Source organism: Cavia porcellus, unplaced genomic scaffold (genome assembly GCF_034190915.1).
Source record: "Cavia porcellus strain 051 isolate PalLab524CR breed Dunkin Hartley unplaced genomic scaffold, mCavPor4.1 scaffold_3, whole genome shotgun sequence".
NCBI classification, from domain to species: domain Eukaryota; kingdom Metazoa; phylum Chordata; class Mammalia; order Rodentia; family Caviidae; genus Cavia; species Cavia porcellus.
The window spans coordinates 79,490,836-79,514,523 of NW_026947486.1; the positions used below are offsets into that span (position 1 = coordinate 79,490,836).

Sequence of the window (23,688 nt, forward strand, 5' to 3'; positions counted from 1 at the left end):
CCAAAGACACCTCAACCTGGCACCTAAAATACCTCAATAACTATCTCAAACTAGTCATCTGCTAGACAGGAGGAACTACTTTGTGCTCTTTTTCTGCCCTTAATTTCACAAAATATCTTTATTAGAAATAAGAAAATAAGGTTAAATAAAATAAAGTACATAAAAATAGGTATTAATCCCAAGACCCAAAGATAATCACTTTTACTATTTTGGCATTTATTCTATGTATATATACACACACTAATTTATGTAAAAACAGATTATAATAAACCACACAGCTTTTAGTAATCTTATTCAATAGGCTAACATATTGCAGATATCTCAATGTCACTAAATATACATATTATTTTATTTTTGTAAGTAAATTAAAATAATGTTAAGTCATTTGAGAAAGACATTAGGCAATGCAGAAATGTGAGAATTCTACCTAATCCCACCACCCACCACCCACAGATAATTACTAACAATTTGGTGCAGGAACTTTGAAACTTCTTTCTATGTATGTATATATAATATATATGAAACATAAGTTATATACACATATTTCAGCAAAATGAAATCATAATTTTTTATTTTTCTATAGAACATAGATATATTTTCATGTAAATATAGAATTACATACGCTTTTACACAAATTTGTTCTTCTGTCTCCATAGGTCTTAACATGTTGTATCTTATTGGATTTTATTATATGTGATAGTATAAACAAAAACTTTTATAGACAAGGAGATTATACAGAAACCATTGTTCATTTTCTGTTAGTTGATTCTAAATACCCTGTAATACTGTCATTCTCTTGAATGGTTTTACATTGTTTTGATATATTTGATGCTACAGTATACGAAGTTATACTCAAAGATTTCAAGGAAAGAGACAATATGGTAACTACTTTTATGTTGGGATTATCTTGTAGTGAAATACTATTTTGCTTAAATGATTATGTTTTGATCTGCGCTGTTTTTTTGTTATGCCCTCTTTTATCTCAATCTCCATTTTATTATTTACTTTTTTACTTTTATCCTTTTAATTAAGGGAAAATAAATTTTAAAAATAACAGGATATATTATAGTAACCCACTTTAATTTTCTGTTAACTTGATTTGAAGCCCTGTATTGCTCTCACCATCTTGTTTTGACTGACGTTCCTCTACTCTGTTTTGCTTGATAGTACCAGGTTCGAAAGTTTAGGCAACAGCTGTGAAGATAGTGGGATTCATTATGACACCCATTCTGGTTGACTATTATCTACTTTTGAAGACCTGTAATGTTTCGCATGTTTTGGTTTTGTTAGTTTGGTTCTTTACTGTTTTGTTCAATTTTATTATAACTGATGATATAGGTAATTCTATTTGAGATAGCGGGAGGCATTATTGTAACCATTGTTGATCACCTTGTATTATGTTTTTACATTATCTATTATGTCCACCCTTTTGATTTGACCGACTCTGTTCTGTTATGTCACATTTGGTTTTACTCTCTTCCAAAAAAAGTAATAAGAACCGTGGGAGTAATAAAACCCAAAATGTGTAATAGTCATTGTACAAAAGAGAGGAAAATAAAGTGCTCTAAATGATATAACTGCATGTATATTTAAGTGTATAAGATAGACAATGATATTACTGAGTTTTGTTGGATCATTGAACAGAACTGTTTGCAGTCTCACTGTTTGGATGTCCACTTTGTATGCTTTAATTTTGGAACTTGAACAAATATTTCTAAGATGACAATATGTAATCCAGTAACTGGTGATTTCCTACTGTTTATTTTTTTTTTCTGAAATTCTGTATAACTTGTACCCTTTTTCTGCTTTTTTTCTCTTTTTCTCCCTAAATACAATAAAAAAACAAAGAAAAAAAAGACCATCTTCCACTTAATATTCCCCAACCTGACACTAGGTCTTACATATCTTTATCTTGTTTTCTGATATGTGGTTATCACTATGGTGCTCAGGCTGGCCTCAAATTCCTAGGTTCAAGTATCTGGGACTACAGATGTGTACAACTATACCTAGTTCTCTTATTCTTGTTAACAATTATAAAGCATTTATTATAAAGTAACCACTCCTCAAATGATAAACTTTTAGGTTATTTCCAGTTTTTCAATTCTTAAAAATGCTATAATGGAAACTTGATCTGATTCAGAGCTCAGTTGACAAAAATTTACCTTGAAAATTTTTCTTTAAATCAATCAGTGTACATATCCTGGACCCTTGTCCAGTTATTTCTTTAGAATCAATTGCTAGAAGTATGATGACTGGATTAAAGTTTATGTACATGACATTTACATTTGATAATCATACTGTACAGCTATGTATAGTTTCTTTATTTGCTCCTATCTGAAGTTTATCATGAATCCCTTACCTTTCTGTATGATAGCATATATTATTTATAGACATATATGTAGGCATTCAGACTGAAACCTGAGAAAGATGCTTTTGACTACTCAAGTTTAAACAATACTTTCTATTTGAAATAATATCCTCTGAGTAAATGTTCTGGTTCTCAAGTTTTATGTTTCTCCTTCCCAAGATGTTATTATAGCAATGGAGGGGACACTCTGGCCACTGGCTATCCTTTAGTTCTCTTCTGGTCTTTCCTTCTATGTTTTATCTGGGCATTTTCTGAAGTCTATGGAGGCTGGGGCTGGAGTCTGCACCTCGTCCAGTCTCTGATACTGATGATTTACATTTTTTGGTTCTATCATGTGACACCCTCATCATTGCTTATTGATATGAGTATACACACAGGCATGACTCCTGCCCCAAAACTTACCTTCAGAAATTGGTCACCCACAGCCTCTGCTTTGTATCTGCCCATCCCGCTATCATTTGGAAAGTAGGTGGATCCATGTCCCAGTAGCTTTCTAATGCTTTCTATACGCTCCAACTATGCCAATCTTAGTTTGGGGAAAAACTAGGGATATTTTTCCCACTTGCAACTCAATAAAATTTCACACTGCTTTTAGCTTCTTATCTGGGTGGCATCATGCTGTATGTGGTACTTCTCTAGAGGAGCCTGCCATTCTCCTAGCTTGCACTTGGGAATTCAAAAGACCAGCTCTAGTGCCCTAGGAATCTCCCAAACTTACTTGGAATCACTTGCTTTTCCTTTCTGTGAAGTCTCCTCTCAGAACCATATGGGCCTTTACTTCCTTTTCCTATATGAATGTCTTAGTCATTTTCCTAGTTAGTGAGATACAATACCCAGCACCTATGATTTAAGGAATAAGAGGTTTCTTTGGGCTCACAGTTTAATTTATAGTCAGCCTGCTCCAAGGCAGAACAGCATGGCAGAGAGGCATAGTGGAGGTAAAGCTGTTTACCTTTTAAAGTCCAGGAAGCAGAAAGAAAAGGGAGGAACCAGGAAAAGGGATGTACCCCACCAAGTCATGCCATTTCTAACCAGGTCTCACCTCTTAACATCGCATTTAGCTATTATGCCCTCATAAGTCAATCACCTTTCAGAAGCCCTCTCTATGAGCACATGAGAATTTGGGGAAACAACTAGATATAAACCATAACAATAGACAAGCAAAATGTTCTTTCCTTCTCACAGTGGCATTCTCACACTATTAACTGGGAACTTGATAATAAGTTATCATAATAGCAAAGGGTGAAATACATTGCAAACTAGTTCAAAACTATTATCCATGTCTTGTACACTCGAGAGACTTAATATATATTATCAGATTCTCCATAAAATACAGCACCAATTTAAATCTCTATACAAGTATGAAATTATGCTTTCCTATAGTCCTTTAACAGTAAATGCTAAACATGATCAATCTCTTGTGCAAAATCTTATCTCAATCTTTTAAAGTATATCACTTTGAGTAGCGGTAAAGTTGACGTCTCTTGATAGTTTCATTTATTCTTTTGTGGATTTCCTGTTTATTATATTTCCCCGTTATTCTACTGGCCTCAATATTTTTCTTAGTGGTTTATGAGAGTTCTATCTGTTGTGAGATTATTAACACGTTTGCCATATGACTTTATTTTATCTGATACTCCTTGCTTTTTAAAATTTCAAAGTTTTGAAACTTATCTTTTTTCTTTTTCTGTCCTCTGATTTGTGTTCTTGCATAGAAAGGTCTACATACTTATGTAAATATATATGTACATGTTATGTTGTACTTGGATGTTTTAAAGTTTTCATTTTGAGTATTTAATATATTTGAATTTTTCTTTTAGTGCAAATTATCCAGGTATGGTGGCAAACATCTGTAACCTCAGTACTTGGGAGGCTAAGACATGAGTTTGAGGTCAGCCTGGGCTACATAACTGAGTTCAAGGCTACATAGTAAGACCTTGTATCCTCCTCTCAAAAAAAGTAAGACTTTTTTCCAAATGACAAGCTGTCCTAATAGTCTATACACTTTGTAAAAAAGAAAAATATATTGCTTTTAATTTTCCAAAATACTATCGAGTCAATGTAGTTACTATGACCAACACAAACTTCTATTATTTCTGACAATACATAAACTTTAATAAATGTAGATCTAACCAGAATTCAATCTTCTAGGCCCACAGTTACCTATATTTAAGTGAGTGGCAAAAACAAGGGGCCCTTTCACATATATCTTGGAGAGGTAAAACATCTGATAACGCTGTCTGCCCTGTGTCACTCACTCTGATCATTTTCCAAACACCAATAAGTAAGATTCCTTATATTCTTCTTATCAGAGTTTCATTTGTCTTGAGGAACTTCCTCAGCTTCAACTGTCGCAGTATCATCCTGAGTGGACCCAGAGATAATTATTTTAGAAAATGAAAAAGGCAATTTCACTTTGTCTGGTACATTACTGTGTTGGACAAAGTACTGACTATCTTGGAGTGGAAACCCCCTGCACTATTAAGGACATTGACCAGTTACTGGAATTCCCCTAGTTTTCTACCCTAACAACCCTAACAAGCCTTCTCAAAAATAAGGAATTCTTTCTATTTTATCTTGGTTGTGACATGCCTCCCAGACTGCAATACATTGGAAAAATTCAGAGCCACATGAGCCCCGAGCTCCATCCACCTTAGCAAACTGTGGCATGCTTCACCACAAGATTAACTTCAGTTAATATTAGCCATGTGACATGAGGAAAGCTTGTATGAGACATCAGTTAAAGAGGAACCAGAGCTTGTGCCCAAATATCAACACTGATAAATCATGGACACTGCTCAGTTACCAGACACAAGTAAATGCTGCCAAAATTAAGACTGTTCTCATCATCAATATGGTATAATAGAAATGGTTCTACTATGCAAAGTTTCAAGAGAGGGCAAGTTCCTGAAGAAGTGTGTAATCATGAAGACCAAATTCTTCAGCAGAAACGCAAGGAAAATATTTAGAATGTTAAAGGGGAAGACACTTCTTTGTGCCTTGATGTCACACAGGATGCTCATTAAATATTAACAAATGCCTTCCAAAACAAGGAGGAATACTTAGAGGAAGACAGGAAGGAGGAAAAATGCTTTTATCTAGTCCTTGGTTGCAGACACACCATGCTAAAGTCTGAAATCCCTGTTACTTCTGCCTTTATCCTATCCCAAAGTGCTTCTAAATTACTAAAACCAAGCTTTAATTCTATGCAAAGAACTATTTAGTAACATATTTCTTTAGAAATATATTACCTTTCTCATGTCTACTTTTAAAGGAAACTGGTTTTGATCAAAATTAAATAAATAGCTTTCCTTTGGAATTTTACCTCACAGGCCAAAGGCTGTACACAACAGACTCTTCCACAGATGGCTGCTCAGCACACCTGCTGCTTTCATGAGCAGAGGGACGCCTAACTAGTAAATCCCCAAGTCCTCTAACTTTAGTTACAAGTTTTAAACTCATCTGTCCTTATGCCTACTTGGCCGTGGGCCACTTGGATGTAGGTACTTGAGATGAAAGAAACTGAAATTTGGAAGTCAAGAAAAAAAAAAAAAACAGAACAGAAACAAGAAGACTAAGAATCTGTGGCATTTGAGCAATAAAGAAAATGCAGTGAAACCAAACAAGCAAAGGAGAAAAAGGAAAAGTGGTGAATAGAAACAATATTTAGCTTCTCTGAGAGCCACAATCCAGACTCTGGGCAATAACAACTTAGTGAATAAAAAAAGAGAAGTAGGTCATCAAAAATCAAGAAGGAACTGATAAGAAAATTAGAAGCTGCACAAAAGCGGGAAAGTTTGTCAACAATGCAGAGAAAAGAATGAAAGATATGGATTATCTCCCCAGATTGTGGCTCACATGGAGAAGGAAATCTAGCTGCCCATAAGCAATGAAATTGCCCAGGAATTGAAGGTCCAAGGTCAAATGGTGATGGAGCTCCAAGCCGTTCTGAGCTGCAAAAACAGCACAAGATTTTGCTCTAAAGTGCCTCCTTCCAAATGGCAAGGAACAGCTTGAGACAAATTCCAGCATGGGTACCTGCTATAGCGGCAGAGAGTGTTTAATCAGGCACCATTTCAATTTCACTTCGAGGCTCCCAGTGTTGCTCACCTGCAGTAACTGGGTGAGACACAAGTATGGGAGACAGCTGCAAACAAGGAATAGGCTAGAAAGAGATCCCCTGAGAACTTTAGACTCAGGCTGGGAAAGATAAGAGCTGAACTCCCTACAGTGAGAATCCAGGCTCTGTTGAGTTACACTTAGAAATGACTAGGTCTGAAAGGTCTGCCAGAATTAAGAACTTAAACCCTTCCCCCACTGCCTATATCCAGCACAGTTCTGAGGCCTGATTGCTTTCTTTATCCAACAAAGTGAGCAAAGACATGTTTTGGCAAGGATACTGCCACAACCTAGAGTAAACAAAGGGACTTCTGGAATAAGAGGCACCCCTCAAAAACACATAGGCCATTAAAATTAGGCAGAGAAAACTGGCATGCTGGACTCTAAAACTGCAAATCCTGGAAGGAAACCATCCAAAAATACAGAGAATTTTTTTGCCTTTGGACTCATTATCTTTTTTCTGTATCTTTCTTCTTTCTTCATGGGTTTACTGGAGTTTAGGGGATTTCTCTTTGCCTTTTTTTCCTTTTTTTTCATTTTTTCTTTTCTTGCTTAATTTTTTCTATATTTTACATATTACTTTTTTCTTGTTTTTTTTTCTTTTATCTTCTATTCCCTTTTGGTCTTCCTTTTACCTTTAATTCTACAACTATTCCTTCTACTCCTTAATAAGATCGCTTGTTTCACTTTTCCCCTGATTTCCTACTGTTTAGTTTTTCAATATTTTTTCTTTTTATCATTCTCCTATTTTGAACCCTCTATATGTTTAATAGTATATCCATGAAACTTTATCAAGCTTTGGTTTGACATGACTGCTGAATTCTTTCCTATCACTGGTAGTGATATGGTTATCACATACAGTTGATATTTGCTATACATCAGTACTTCATTTGTCTTAGTGTTTTTACTACAATTATAGATTTCTTTTCTAAGGTTAAGGGTGGTACATCATTGGTTATTATGGTGTGTCAATACCTACTTTGTCTTGACTGATATTATTGGTGCGGATATACTCAGTAATGCCAGGTTCACATAGTTGTTGTTATTAAAAGGTTTTCTCTGTATAACTATCTGGATTACATTCATGATATTAGCAATACTGAAGTCCATTCCTGGAAACCTGGATTCTGAGCCAATTACACTACATCCTTCCCTAGCAAATTAGCAGAGGTAGTTAGATCTTGAGACAGAAGGAAAAGACTATACTTAGCCACAGCAAGTGCGTAACTGAAAAGCCGACTAACTAAAGGGATCTTCATATTAGCAACAAAGTCTTTCCACAGATATAAATATTAAAAGAGAAGATCTTCTGGAAGATAAAATAAAATAGGCATGAAGTCATAGGCACAGGTGAGGGCTTTTTGAACAGAACACAAATTGTACAAGATCAAGAATCAATAAATGGGATCACATCAAATTAAAAGGCTTTTGCACAGCAAAGGAAACAACCAAAAGAGTGAAGAGGAAAACTACAGAATAGGAAAAGTTTTTTAGCTATTCCTCAGATGGCGAACTAATATCTAGGATATATAAAGAACTCCAAAATACTAGCCCCCCCACTTCAAATAAAAGAACCATTTTTTTAAAAAAAGGGTATCTGAAAGGAACAGACATTTCTCAGAATAAGAATTACAAGTGGCCAATAAATTCATGCAAAAATGCTCAGCATCTCTGGTCATCATCAATTTGAAACTTCATTTTTTAAATTTTTATTTTTGATTAATAAATGTTTGCAGTATATAACAATTACATTCATCATAGGGAGCTGTTACATTTATATCATACATCTTTATTCTTTTTACATCCCCACCACTTGCCCTCCCTCCACCCAAAATTTTATAACATGGCACACAATACCAGTCATGACCCAGCCTTCCCTTACTTTTCTAATATAATTCCTTACTATGCTCTGCTTTGTATTTCATCCTCTAGGATTGGAATCTTTTATGGTATTTAGCTTGTACCATGCCAGTTCTCTTCTTTGTCTCTTCCAGTACTCTTCTCTGTAAGAATGCCTCAGTTATGCCTACCTCTTCATTTGTCTATTTCTGTATATTTTTTAACAGTTTATGTATCACCTCTCAGAGATCATCTGTGGTACCTTATACTTAAACTTGGGTTAAGTATCTTTCATACATCCTCCCATAATACAATGTAAAGTTCTATCACAATGTTTCGTTCATTACACTATAACTGTATTTTTTGTGTTCATTTCATTTCATTGATATCTCTAAAAGGAGAGGCTCTGTCTCATCTCTCTGTATATTCTCTAATGTCTTATAATATGTAGGATATAATAAATGCTTATTGACTAATTAAAAAAGAAAAGAAGTATACCCTGTATTTGATGGCTAAACTAACACTTCTTTATCCAACAATGAAGAGGTCTTTGAGGGAAGAAAAAGAAAACTGGTACAAACACACCATCAACACAAGTGAGAAACTTGTCAAATTTGGCTAAGCCTGTTTAACATTGTGTATCTACAGCTTCTATACCTAATACTGGACTTATCCAAAAGCACATCCTCACTGAGTGAACTGACTATACTATAAAGATTAATTTGATTTCTACATAATATGGTGTTTATCTGTTTATATGTCAGTGTCTCCAAAAAACTAAGAGCTTCTTAAAGCCTCATGCCCAGAACAATGCTTGACACAGAATAAAATGCTTGATGAATAAATGTGTAAGATACACATTCATGCTGTTTCTGGTCCATATCAATGCAAGTAGAAACAAAAAAGATGGAATCACAATGGAAAATGACAAAATTTAGAAAATTATTGTACCTGTTTTTGAAAAAATTCTACTCCAATGAATTTAAAAATCCAGAAGAAATAGATTCCTAAATACATATGAATTACAAAAACTGAAACAAGAATATTTAAAAGCTCTGAACAATACAATGACAAGTAACAAAATTAAGGCGGTAATAAAAAACATACTGATTAAAAGAACCACAGGACTCAACAGATACATTACTGAATTGTGCAAGAAGTTTAAGAAAGATCTAATGCCAATAATCCTCATACTTCTTAATGAAATTGAAAGAGAAGGAGTAGACAAAACTAATCCCTAGAAAACAGCATTACCTGGATTCTAAAACCAGACAAGGACTCAACCAAAAAAGAAAACTATACACTAATCACTTTAAAGGACATAAATACAAAAATCATCAACAATATTCTGGCAAACAAAATGCAACAAATCATTGGAAAGATTATATACATCATGATCAAGTAGGCTTCATCTAAAGAATCCATAAATGCTTTAACATATGCAATAAATAATTATAATATATCATATAAAGCAAGGACAAGAAATCATACAATCTCAACAGGCTTGGAAAAAGCATTTTTGTAAAAGACAGGGTCTTTCTGTGTAGTTCAATGTGCCTTGAACTCACCATGTAACCCAGGCTGGCCTTGAACTTGGGATGATCCTCCTTCCTCAGCCTCCTGAGCACTGGAATTACAGGTGTGCACCACAATGCCCAGCCAGAAAAAGCCTTTAACAAACTTCAACATGCATGACAAAGATGTTTTGAACAGAATCCCAATTGCACAAGAAATAACATCAAGTATCAACAAATGGGACCATATCAAATTAAAGATGTCCACGGAATTGAAAACACGAGTGAGGAGATACTCCACAAAATGGGAATGCTGGCTATTCCTCAGACAGAGAACCAATATCTAAAATATATAAAGAACTGAAAAAATATTGGATTACACAAAATAAAATTTCAATTTAAAAACAAGCAATTGAAATCAATAGACACTTCTCAGAAGAAGTACAAATAACTTGTAAATACATGGAAAAATGTTCAACATATCTAGCCACTAGAAAACTGCAAATTAAAAAAACATTGAGATTCCACTTTCTACAGAAAGACTGACTATCATCAAGAAATCAAATAAAAAATGTGATTTAAGCTTCAAGAAAAAACAGTCACTCTCCATTTTTGGTGGAAATGTAAGCTAGTAAACCACTATGGAAATCAGTATGGATATCCTTCAAAAAACTAAAATAAGAAATTCTATTTGCTCCAACTTGTCCCCATGCTAGATATCTTCCTGAAAGTGTTAAAGAACTCATATTACAGTGATGCATATACATACCTGCATTTATAGCTCTATACCTCCTATCTCATATGTCCATTAGCAGATAAATAGGTAAAGAAAATGGGGGTATTTATACCCAGTGGAGTATTATTGTGCTATGACAAAGGATAAGCATGAATTCTTTGTAGGAAAATATATGCACCTTGGAATCATAATGGTATGTGAAATCAATCAAACAAGCTTCAATATCCCATGGTTTCTCTTATATGTGAGCCCAAAATCTAAATAAATTAAAGAGCAAAATAAATGATAATAAGAATCAGGGAGATAGATATTTGGCAAAACAGAAGGGAACCAAGAGATGAAGAAAGGGGAGGGAGAGAAGAGTATGTAAAAAGAATTAAAATGTTTTATATACATATACCAACTCCTTACAATGAATATAATCATTATGTATTGCAAATATGTACCAATAAATATAAACTTTAAAAAAGAAATGCCTAGGGGCCAGGGATTTAGCTCAGCAGCATAAGCGCCTGCGTTGTAAGCAGGTGGTCATGAGTTCAATCCCCGGTACCGATAAAAAAAAAAATGCCTTTCTCTCCCTCTTTACCCACCATACTTGTCCTACAGTGTTCAACATTTGTTTGACTGAGCAAAACCAGAATTTCTTCCTTTCTTCAATTACCATTATTTGATTGTGTATATAGGTCTAGTAGTGTCCAATACATGACAGTGTAGTTTAATTTAAGAAACTTCACCCATTACTTGTAAACTCTTCAAGAGCAGTAACTTTGATTATTCCTATTTATATCTCTATATATTGTGCCTAAGACATAAAAATCCTAAATCATAGTTTGTCAAATTAGGTTGAAGGGGATAACAATAAGAAGAATGATAACAATAAGAGGTGATGTGTTAGGACAATGAGACAGAGAACAAATTAAGAAACATTTCTGAATGATAGTACAAGGGAGGAGAAAAGTAAAGAGAAAATGAAGGTTGACTTAAGATTTAAACCCAAATGACAAACTCAGGGATCATGAGGTACTAGAGCCTGAAGGGAACTTTTTTAGGGATCTTGAAAACATTGCCAAAGTTTCTGACATTCAGCAGGCTACTAACCAACTCCTGGATGTTAATCTCTATGAGAACCAGAGATCTTTACCAGTAAAGAAAAGAGTAGGACCAAAATCGAGTCTGAGCATCTCCACATCACTGTTGAAACCACTGTCTCCACTGGCTTTGAGCAAACGGTTGCAGATGAAATCAGAGAGAAATTGGAGTTATCATGCAAAATTAGCAAAGATCAGGGCAATATACACTTTGAAATTTCAGTCGGCAGTCTGGCGCAGATTCGTTTCTGAGATCAGTTGATAAGTTATTTGTGATTGAAGAGTTTAAAATTTTTCATTTGAAAAGAAAGAAGGAAGAAGCTTCAAAATTTTGAAGATTTGGTTGGAAACTCCTATGGTCAGATTATTTAAAAGTATAGGAAATTAACACCTGTTTCAAAGAGGGGAGAGCAAAGCACAAAAAGATGAACCAGAATTTGAATAAAGAGGAAACTTGTCATGGACAAGGAGACAAATTAGACAAGAAAGACATTAGAGGATTTACCAAGAATGCTTTAAATTCCTGTATCTTAGACTATTGGGAAAATCTAGCCACCAATATCAGCATTCCAAGGATGAGACTGATAATCATTCAAGGGAAGAAACTGAGCCTCGGGTGGTAAAGTTTACAGTTACATGTAGCAGGGCAGGAAAGTAACACTGATTTACCTCAAATGAGGCTGCAAGAAACTTTGAGGGTGATGTTCATGATCATTTCAAGCAGAAGGCTGACATGACCAACTTTGATGTGGAGGCTTTCTTGAAGAGCCATAATAATGAAATGGTTGTAGGCATTACACTGACTGAGGAGAGCCTCCACCATAAAAATATTACACAATTTAGACCCACAACTCTTTGATTAACTCTCATTCATGGGATGCTAGGCTCTGTGCACCTCTGATACTAATACTATGTGTGGAACAGGGGAAATACCAATAGACGGAGTGACTAAATAGCCTCTTACCATATCATTGGTGAAAATAGTCCACTAGGTATAAAAAGAGCACCTAATAACATCTCATCTTTATTAACCAAGAGCCAAGTTAAAGAAGGAAAATCCTGTTTGGGGCTTGCCCATTGATGCTGTTCAGTGGGGTAGCTGAAATCTTTCACTGAGGACTGGCTCTGTGAATATCACTGTAACAGATATGCCATTTGGAAAAAAAGATGGGCTCCAAAAATAGAAACAGAAATCTTTATACAGCTTGCCAGTGGGAGATGAGCCATGTTTGTAGACCCAAGACAGACTGAGCCATACTCCTTACACAGGACTGGATGTGCTTTGTCAAGGCAGTATCTGGAATAGGATATGTATGGTAAAAAGTGTGTATGGTCTAGGTGAATATCGGGTGGCTTCACGCTGTGGTTTATCACCTGAAATGGTTTATCATCTGAACACCACAAGCTTTTATTCATTCTTAAGAGTAAGATGGAGAAAGAGGGCCACCTTGGTAATACAAAGAATGATGGTTAATAGTTTTTGTACTTCCCAGCACTGGAAATGTCAGCATGAAGAACCTACATTGAGAGAAAACTATTAACAAAAATGCAGTCTGCAATATTTTAACCACCCAAAGCTTGCACATGGGTAGCAAAAGACATGACTCTAATGTGATGTAATTTGAAGGTCTGAGAAAGTGGATATTTTCAGAGCCTTTCCTTGGAACTGTTTTGAGAGGGTGGCTGCCAATTAGTATTTTTGTTTTTCACTACTAGGGATTGAATGCAGGCCCCTGGCACTGAGCTATCTCTCCAGCCCTTTATTCTGTAGTAGTGAGGATTAAACCCAAAGCTGTTACACTGGGCTACACTTTCAGCCATTTCTATTCTATTTTTATTTTTGAGACTGTGTCTCACTAAGTTGCCAAGGCTGGGCTTGAACTTGTGATCCTCCTGCCTCAGCCTCCATGTTAGTAATTTTCTTAAAATGCTCTACAGATGATTATTAAAAGCTTACCAAAATGCTCTGAGGTTTAGTTTTAGGACATTTTAGTTTCAAGCTTTATAGCCTGTTTTCTGTTGTCTCAAGTAGAAAGTCAACTATGTCTGTATTATAAAAGGCAGAGGACAAAGTCATAAGAATAAGCCACTTTGTACTGCATATGCAGCTTTGCTCTTCAGTAGTTTGAGTTTTCTTTATCTCACTGTTGTAGTCCGGGGTTGTGAGGAGAACAATTACAATCAGGACACAGATTTTACAGTATTATTTTATGATAGTCACCCCGAGTTAAATACAAGAAAGTGCAAGAAATCTGTTCACAACACTAAAGATCCACAAGTTTCAGTCAAAGTCTGTATCCCACAGCAATGTCCTGCATGAGTCCAGCTGAAGACCTAGAGCCCGTGACCATGCCTCTCACAAGTCCAACTGGAGGTCTAGAGCCCACGACAAGTACCCATGCCAGTCTTTTACAGATCTGCGCTGGGAAGGCCCAAGGTCGGCAGTGGAAGCTAGAAAGTCTATGCCAGTGGGGTGAAGGAGCTGTGCCAGGAGATTGAGGGTTCTACACCAGAGCAGAAAAGTCACGCTCAAAATAAGGATAAAGACCAGGGCTGCCCTAAAAAGTACTATAGCCATCCTCAGCAACAAGGAGGTCTCGAGCTCCTCTGACAATGAGAACAGTTGAGTACATGCCAGAAAGCCAGCCTGACAAGCTTCTCCTGAAGAATAAAAAGCACACATCTTCCCCTCCAGAGCCGGGAAGCGATATTCAATGTAAGGAGCAGAGCTCCCCCAAAGTGAACCGCAGCCACTCTCACCAACAAGCTCCTCTGATAATAATGGCCGAATTCACATCAGGGGAAGTCTAGCTGGAAAAGTAGAAAGAAAGAAGGAAGAACTGAGCCTCTGGCTTATTATATTTTCTGAAGTGATATGTAGATTCATAGTTATAGAATTATTTCATGGAACAACAATATATGCACATAAACAATACATAAAAACAAAAAATATCTTGAAGGAAACTCACTAAATTTCACTATCATTTCCTCTTAGGAGGAATATGACTGGCACATTAATAATTATAGCATCTAACTTTTATGTTATTTGAATCTTTATGAGTATGTATCTGAAAATTTCTTACATCATTTTAATATAATAATGTTAATGTTTCCATAGCAGGAGGAATTTTTACTTAAAAAGTTATTTTATATTATTCAGTTTAATATAGGTTTGATTAGACTCTTTAATGAGTAATCCAGTTTACATTTGTCAAAGAGCCTATGGGTAATATGGAATCACAATTACAAAATTAAGTATCTCTGACTCTTCTTCCATCTGTTTTGCAGAAGTTATAAATAACTCTTGTTAGTTTTTAATATTTCTGGAAATAAGTAGTCAGAGGCTATCTCACATGTGCTCTAAAAATGAATATGCTTTGGTGTCTACCATCTTCCTCCAGTACTGATGATGTTTCCTGTTCCTATCATCATTAAGAGTGGCTAGTATGTCAACAATGCCCAGGAAGACTGCATGGAATAATGTCTGAGCAGAAGAAGCTGATGCCGTTTATCAAAGATACTGAAGGTATCACTGCGAAGAAAGCTAATGCCCTCAACAGTGCCACTGCCTTATGGTTGCCACCATTGCCATCATCTCAGTACATCTTTCCTTAAACTCCAAAAGATCTGTAGACTTGACCTTCAAAATGCATCTTAAGTGTATAAATTCCTCCCAAGTTCACTATTTACCTTACTTTTGCTATTATTTGTACAAATGCTCTATCAATTGGTCTCCCCATTTTCATTATTGCAGCTATCCAATCCATTTTCCCAACAGTAACATGATCATGTAAAATAGAAATTAGGTTGTATTAATTTCCTCCTCAAAACCATTCAGTAATTCTCCATCATAAAGTTTGAACTCCTTATCATGGTTTGCTAGGCTCATATGGCTCCTGACTACCTCTAGAACTTCATCTTGTGCCACTCTGTCCCCATTCAGCCTGATCAGTCCACACTGGCATCCTCTTCTCTGTCAGACATGCTATGCTTGCTTCTGATTTGGGGCCATTTTATTTGCTATTGCTTCACCTATTATTTTTTCACAGGAATTCATATAATCATTCATACTTTAAATGCTACTTCTTCAAAGTGACTTCTCTGAATCCAAATAGGCACCTGCCAGTCTCCATTATATCACTCTGTTTAAAGATTTCTACAGCTCTCAGCACTGTTTGATGTAGTTTTGACCACCTCCACCCACTGATATCCATGATTCAAGAGAGAAAAGACATAGTCTACCTGGTTTGTTACTGTATCCACAGCACCTAGCCTAGGGTATGGCACAAAGCACAGGCTCTCAATAAAACTTTGGTGCCTGAAGGGGTCACTATCACTAATGCTATCAGTATTATTGTCAATGTCAAACTTGTTGACCTCTTGTTCTCTTACTATCCTACTGAGTTTATAGAGGACACTATGATTTCAGCTTTCAGTTTCATTGTAATTTCTCAGACCTAAGCCTCAGGTGTAATGTCTTGGTTACTCTTCTCACTGCTGAAACAAAGTACCTGACAACCAAAATTCAAGGAAGAAAGATTTATTTTGGCTCATAGTTTATAGAAGTTTCAGTCCATAGTCAACTGGCTCCAAGGCATGGCAGCATGGCACAGGGCATGGTAAAGGAGAAATAATCCATGGTAAGGCAAGCAGTGAGCAGCAAGCAGTCTGCCTTTCTCTTTTATCCCATCCAGGCTACAAGGCTTTTGGGTGGTGCCACCGACACCCAGGATAGGGCTCCTGTTTTCAGTAAATCCATTCAGCCACAACCAGAACTATGCTAATTCCAATCAGTGGACTAATTCAGTACCACACACACTTGTCTCAGTATTATAGATCCAGCCAGCTATGAGTACATAAAGCTTTTGGGGACACCTACACACAAACCATAAAATACAGCAATTTGAGTCTGGCCTCAGGTCTGACTCGACCTAGGGGCCATTTGTTTGATAGACACATGCTGCCCCTAGCACCACTCTTTCCCTGCCATGCTGTCCAGTATCCTTGACTCATACCTAAACCTCTCTAGGCTCTCATACTCTACAGCAAGAATTCCTAAACTTGGGTGCATAAAGAATTACCTGTGGATAGTTTATAAATATTAATGCTTGGCTAGTTTTCACTCTCAGAAGATCTGATTAATCGATGACATGTATCCTTGGCATAAATTGGCATAACTTTTTAAATGAGTATTTTCTTGTGGTTCATATAATTACATTCATCATATTCTTATCTCATCTGGATCATCCTTACTCCTTGTTTCCTATCATGTGTCTTTTATTTTGATATTTAAATTATTTATATTTTGATTCACTCAGGGTAGAAAAATCATTCAATATTTAACCATGTCTAATTTATTTCATTTAGTACTATAGTCTCAAAATCCATCATTTTCTGATAAATGACTCAAATTTCTCCTTTGTTATAGCTGAATAGTACTCCAGTGTGTATAAATACATTTTCTTTATCCATTCAACTGTTGATGCAAAAATAGGCTGCTCCCATAATTTAGCTATTGTGAATTGCACATGCATGTATGTATGCATGCATCATTTTAACTTTTTCAGGACAATACCCAGAAGCACAACTGGGTTAAATGGAATTTCTACTTTTAGTTTTTTGAGGAATCTCCACAGTGCTTTCCATAATATTCCTACTAGTTTACCAACTCACCAACAGTGTAGAAGCATTCTTTTTCCCCCACAATTTTCCTAGCATTTGTTATTTTTATCAATGACAATAGCTGTTTTTCCTGGAGTAAGATGGAATTTCAGTGGGTGTTTATTTGTTTGTCTGAGGCAGAGTCTCACTATGTAGCCCATGCTGGCCACGAACTCACTGCAATCCTCCTGCCTCTACCTCCTGAGTGCTGGGTCAGTATAATTTTGATTTGCATTTGTCTAATAGCCAAAGATCCTGAACATTTTTTTCATGTATTTCCTAGATCTTTGTACTTCTAAGAAACACCTATTCATTTCAATTGCTAGGCACTGGAATTATTTAAAGTCCCAAGACTGACAACCACTGCTGTAGAAAAAATTATTTTATGGGGATGGAAGTCCTTGCTTTTCATATAAATAGATTACTGGTAAGTCAATTTCAAGTTTTCTTGACTTTTTTTTTAAACTGGCAATTGAACTCAGGACTTTGCATTTGCCAGGCAGGTGCTGGGCTGCTGAGCTTACATCCATCACCCTTCTTGACTCTCCTGCATCTCCTGTTAAATTATGGTTAACAACAAATTTAGGCTCGAACTGGACCCTCAGTTCATATTTATTCCACCACCCACTGATACTGAAATATTAAATATTTTGATCAAACCCAGGATCCTGATACGTGGTTAATGATCACATCAACTGAGTTGAAGCATTTTTAAAAAATATAGTCTGTGATTTTTGTCACTAAAGGACTGTCAGGTAAGGTAGACAAAAGAGGAAAAAAGGGAGAATATTTTCAAACTGTAAGAAAATCCAGATATCACATTGATGAATATAAATCCAAACTTTCTATCTTCAGCCCTGTCTACTTTTCAAATCTCCAGATTGTATACTCAAGAGCATCCTACTGATTTCTTTCAAGGATTTAACCCAGGATTCTACCTTGCATTTATTCACATATTAAAATGAAACACATGCCTCCACAACCTGACTTCCCTTTGTGAATTCTGTTTCTGGTTATGATATTTTTATTCTCCCAGGCACCCAAATGAGCAGCTTCATAGTCCTGTGCACATTTTCTGACATGCCCTTCCTTTCATGCTCCAAGTTGCATTTACTCTCCAAATATTTCTCACATCTGTTTCTTCACTTTTACCCCCACTGCTACAGCCCTAAATCCAGATCTACAAGACTTCTCATGTAAATGATTGTATTCATCTGTTAATGGTCTCTCTAAAGTAGCTTTGTTATCCACTTCTTCCTTAACATTGCCACCAGGGTGAGCTCCTATAGCCAAAGCACCTGCTCACACTCACCTACTGCTTAAAACCCTTCAGTGACTTCATAACAAATACATAAAGTACAAGTGTCTCTCTACAGCTCCCTAAGATGTGGCTCCTACTTACTTCTCCAAACACATCTTTGCCTCTCTTGTACAGTAAGACCTATATTCTCCAAACTTGCAGTTTCCTAAGTGTTGTTTCCTCAGCCAATCATGTTATTTCTCTTCTTAATCTGGTAAACCAGGCAGAATTCAAGATTCAGCTAAGGGATTTTTCTTTCTTTCAAGGAAAAACTAGTCACAGTGGTCTGAAACTTGATATTTTAAAAACCTCTCCCGATGACTCTAATATATGCCCAAATTTCAGAACCACTATTATCATATTATCTTGAACATTACATTGTGTTCCAGCCATTTTTCAGAATATCTGCCCTCCATTCTAGACTTTAATATTTTTAACAGGAAAAATTGTGTCTTACTCAATTATGCAATCCTAGTACTGCTTGAAAATAAATGAATGAATGTGTGAACAAAACATACATTTCTCCACTAATATTTTTGTCATATAAACTATATATCTTTTGTATAAAAATATATTGTAACATTATCTTCTAAGAATATAAGAATTGTCATGCTGATTTAGACCAAATATTGTCACCAATAATGTAAAAGATCATGGTTGTTCTCACTGACATCAACCTGACTCTGCTCAGATATATATATATTTTTTTTTCATTAATAATTCATTATGAACCCATTATAGGCAAATTCATAAATGTCTCCAGAAGCTATTTATAATTTTTGTTAGTTGTGTTTCCTGAGGATAAATTTACTATAGATCTGTGGCAACATTCCAGGATCTGGTAGTAGTCTCAGAGTGCAGTGAAGCCACCCAAAACTTTCTTTTTTAGATAGAACTCAATCCTAGGACCAAGAACAATTTATCCTCGGAGCAGCTTCTCTAGATGGCTTCATTACACCATCACATTCTTATCAACAGCTGCTTAGCTAAAAGGTCCTCCGGACAGCTCAGCCAGCCCAGCTCAAAAAACTTGAAGATATTTCTGGAATTATAAGAGAGATAATTATTAGACCATAGAGACAGAGCACATCTGCTGTTGTCATTCCACTACAAAGAAGATACCAAAAACCATGAGCATTTATCCTAGGTAAGAATATCTCACCACAGTTTAGTGGACTCTGGACATGGAGACATATAAGAAAATCTAACCCGAGTTGGGTCTTGGGTATATATTCTTCTAACCTGCCTACTTTGTCAAGAGTATCCTGTCAACTCCATTCACTTCATTGACCTAGACACAAATAGTGTATTTTTTTTTTTTTTTTTTTTTGGCTAGGACCATTACTTCTTTACAAAATAAAAAGGCAAGTATCTAAATGTTTAATGGGGTCATATGCTAGCAGCCAGAAAATTGCCTGGATGCATATGAGGTCAGATCAAGAAAGACAAAATTCAAAAGGAGGGCTCAGTTGTAATTGTAACACTCAGGAGTCTGAGGCAGGAGGATTACAAATTAGAGGTCAGCCTGAGCTACAAATGAGCTCAGCCTGGACTACATAGCAATACCCAGCCTCAAAAAATTGAGAGACAGACAGACAGACAGACAGAGACAGAGAGAGAGAGACAGAAAGAATTTAAGTGAGAGAGGCAGGGGGAAGGAGGAGATAAGGAAAAAGGGAGACGAGAGGAGGGGGAAGAGACAAGAAGAAGAAAGAAAACAAGAAAAAGAAAGAAAGAAGGAAAGAAGAATGAAAGGGCAAGAAAAAGAAAAAGAAAATGAAAAAGATAAAAAGCGCAATCAGGAGACAGGTCTGCATGTGCATGAGGCAGTGTTACCCCTGGGCCCATCTAACCTGGCCGCAACATGATGCTAGTCTGTACCGACAGCAAGGTGTTCAGATTCTCTGCAGTAAATCTAAATATCATAAAAATCTTTAAAGGAAGGGCAATCTTCACAAGTTCCAGTGGACTAAAGGATTCTGAAAGCAGCTGAGAAACAGTTTACAGTGGCTAATTCTTTTGGATTTGATAAATGTAGAAATGAACCTGCCAAATAACAGTTTAAGAGTTGTGGAATAAAACTATTAATGCAGTGAAGACAGTAAAAAAGAGCAAGCAGAAAGGCCTGTATAAATTTATAATGAACAGATTGAAGTAAAATAAGAGCTACAGGAATTTTAGGACATCAAAGAAATCAAGCAAAACATCCATGTATCCTGAGCCCTTCCGCAGGCAAAGGAAAACAGCTGAAAGACATGTTACAGCAGCTACAGCAGAGTGTGGACATAGAGCACATGTCTTAAAAATCTTGCTCTCAGTCCCCATTTCTGAATGTGAGAATCTCCATTAGACAGGGCTTCTAAATTATTGATTTATTCATTACATAAGGTCACTCCATAGAAAGATGACAGAGAATACTTCTACATTGCCATCTGCGTAACACTGGGTTATGGATGCCAGATGGCATTTCTTTGGCACACCTTCACTGAGTGATGTGCTTAGGTCAGTCCTGGAGATTTCATTTGTAAGCACAGAAGTAAATGGTAGAAATCAGATGTACCTGCCATTTTAATAATGGCATGAGGCTGCATTTGTGTACCAAAATTGATCAAAATGATACATAAAATAAGAATTCAAAAGTAAGCAATGTACACATCAACAGCCTTTTTGTAAAAACAAAAACTAAAACTTTATTATCACATGGTTTCTCTATATGAGAAACTCAAAGTATGAATAAATTAAAGAACCAATTTTTTAAAAATAGGTAATAGGAAACAGGGAGATAGATATTTTGCAAATGAGAAGGAGAGCAAGAGATGGAGTGAGGGAGGGAGGAATAAGAGATAAACAAAGAGAAGTAAAGAAATTAAAATGTGTTACATACATGTGCCAACATCCCATGATGAATGTAATCATTATATACTTCAGTCATACTAACAAAAATAAAAATTAATGAAAGAACATGGTCAAAAGATATAAACACAAGAAAGATAGATGTTGCCTCAGCACCTGTCTAAAGAGGATTGCTTCCAAATAAAAATGGCAAAAAAAAGTCTTCCTATTTTCAGGATGTAAAGGATGAGCACCTTGTTCTCCTATAGAAGGCTCCATTGAAGTTGCAATGAAATGAAATGAACCTGATCATCCTCTGGTGGCTCATTTCTTTTCCGTAACAACTGCCTCCCTCAGTCTATTTCAAAACACAACAAACTGAAAGCACTAGCACTGAAAGGGAAACTTGGAAGAAAGTTACTTATTTTTGTAATAATGGCAAGTACATTAGTGCGCAACTCTGCACAGATGAGTCTACTAAGTAGGTCATTCCAGGGCTTACTGTTCATATGCCTTTAATGCAGAGGAGTGACAAGAGTCCCTAGACCTTGAACTTGAAGTCTCAGCTTTTCAAATCAGTCTTTCCTACTTCTACGGTTTTTGGTTTCTCAATGGGCAAATTTCTTTATTATTTGGCCTTCAACAGATACATTTTTTTGGCTTTGGAAAGAAACAGCACAAGCTTCCTTACTACCTCTCATTACCCATTGGCTAGCTTCCCTCTGGCTGTTCTCAAAATGTCCTTTTTATCTCTATCTCCTCCTCCCTTCTGGTACCGGACGCCCTGATCCCACCCTGTTCCTAGTTCCCCGGCCTCCAGGATTATATCATCCAAAATAGCCTGCAGTTTTTTCTATTATCTCTCCCTAGGCTCTCCCCTTAGCTCCCATACTTTATAACCAGCATCATAATTCTGCACCCAGGTGTCAAAACCTTTTTCCTGCCCTGGACACTAGTCATCCTACATGTCTTGTCTCCTCCTCCGCCTCTTCCTCCTCTCCTTCTTCTACTTTTGTCTCTTCTTATTTTGCAAAAAAAACATTCTTGAATTTGAGAGTTGCTTTTTACAAGTCTACCCTAAGATATGAACCATATGCCATGTTAGGATGTATTCCTTTTTGTCTTTCCAGTTTAATGATTCTTCCCTTTCAGGATTTAGCAATACACACCTTCAAAACAACTCTCACTACCACTAACTGCCATCAAGAATTTTAAAATAAGTAACACTTTTTTAAGAGAAAAAAGACACAGAAAAGAAAAAAAAAGCAAAAGAAACAAACAACAAGCCCAAAACAGTAACAATATAAGCTTTCAAAACAACATGATAGAAATTTAACAACGGTTGTTATATTATATATTGTTATCTTCAAAAGGGTTGCTCAGCTTACCAGATATACACATGCAAAATTGATCTAATCATGAGTATTAATTGTTCTTTTTCAAGAATAGAATATTACTATCTTAGCTATCTTATGCATATATACAAATTTATGTCTTTTTTCTTTTCCATTCCTTCTTTCCTCCTTTATCCCAGTTACTTTTCCCCTGTGAGCAGTTTCTTACCCTTGCACAATATTTATTGTAGATTTGTGATCTTATTTGTTCTTTCAGTTTCTTACACTAGAGGGACAATATGATACTTACACATGTGAATTTGATTTATGTCACTTATGAGTATGGACTCAACTCGCATCCATTTACCTATAAAAGCCAGGATACAATCTTTCTTTATAGCTGAGTAGTACTCCATTGTATAAAAATACAACATCTTTTTTATACATTCCCCATAAGAATATGAAAGGTTTTTACAAGTGTAATACCCCACTTTTAGACTTCCCCTATCCAATTTCAATCACTTGGAAGAAGGTATTTCTTCACAGATTTGAGTGTTTATTGCTGGTGCTTTAATGGTAAATCCTTATAATATAAAAATATAATACAAAGCTGAGGATATAGCTAAGTGGTGTAAGTGCCTGCCTGGCAAGTACAAGGTCCTGAATTTGATTACTAGCACCAAAAAATATATAATACAGAGCTGAGCATGGTACTTCATGCCTGTAGTCTAGCTACTTGGGATGCTGAGGCAGGAGGATTTATTGAGCCCAAGAGAGCTCAGGGTAAGCCTGTGCAACATAGAAAGACTTTGTCTTTTTAAAATAATGTATGGAGATATATATCAGTATGATACTCCCTCAAACTTTATTTAAAGTAATATCTAATGAGCATCT

At 36.0% G+C, this 23,688-nt stretch overlaps 2 pseudogenes; both read left to right on the plus strand.

Annotated features, from left to right (window-relative positions):
* Positions 1-2,983: 2,983 nt before the first annotated feature.
* On the plus strand, positions 2,984-13,062 carry LOC100729443 (tRNA (guanine(6)-N2)-methyltransferase THUMP3-like; annotated as a pseudogene).
* A 2,085-nt stretch (positions 13,063-15,147) lies between these two features.
* Positions 15,148-20,931, plus strand: LOC111756131 (probable ribosome biogenesis protein RLP24; annotated as a pseudogene).
* The last annotated feature ends 2,757 nt before the right edge of the window (positions 20,932-23,688 follow it).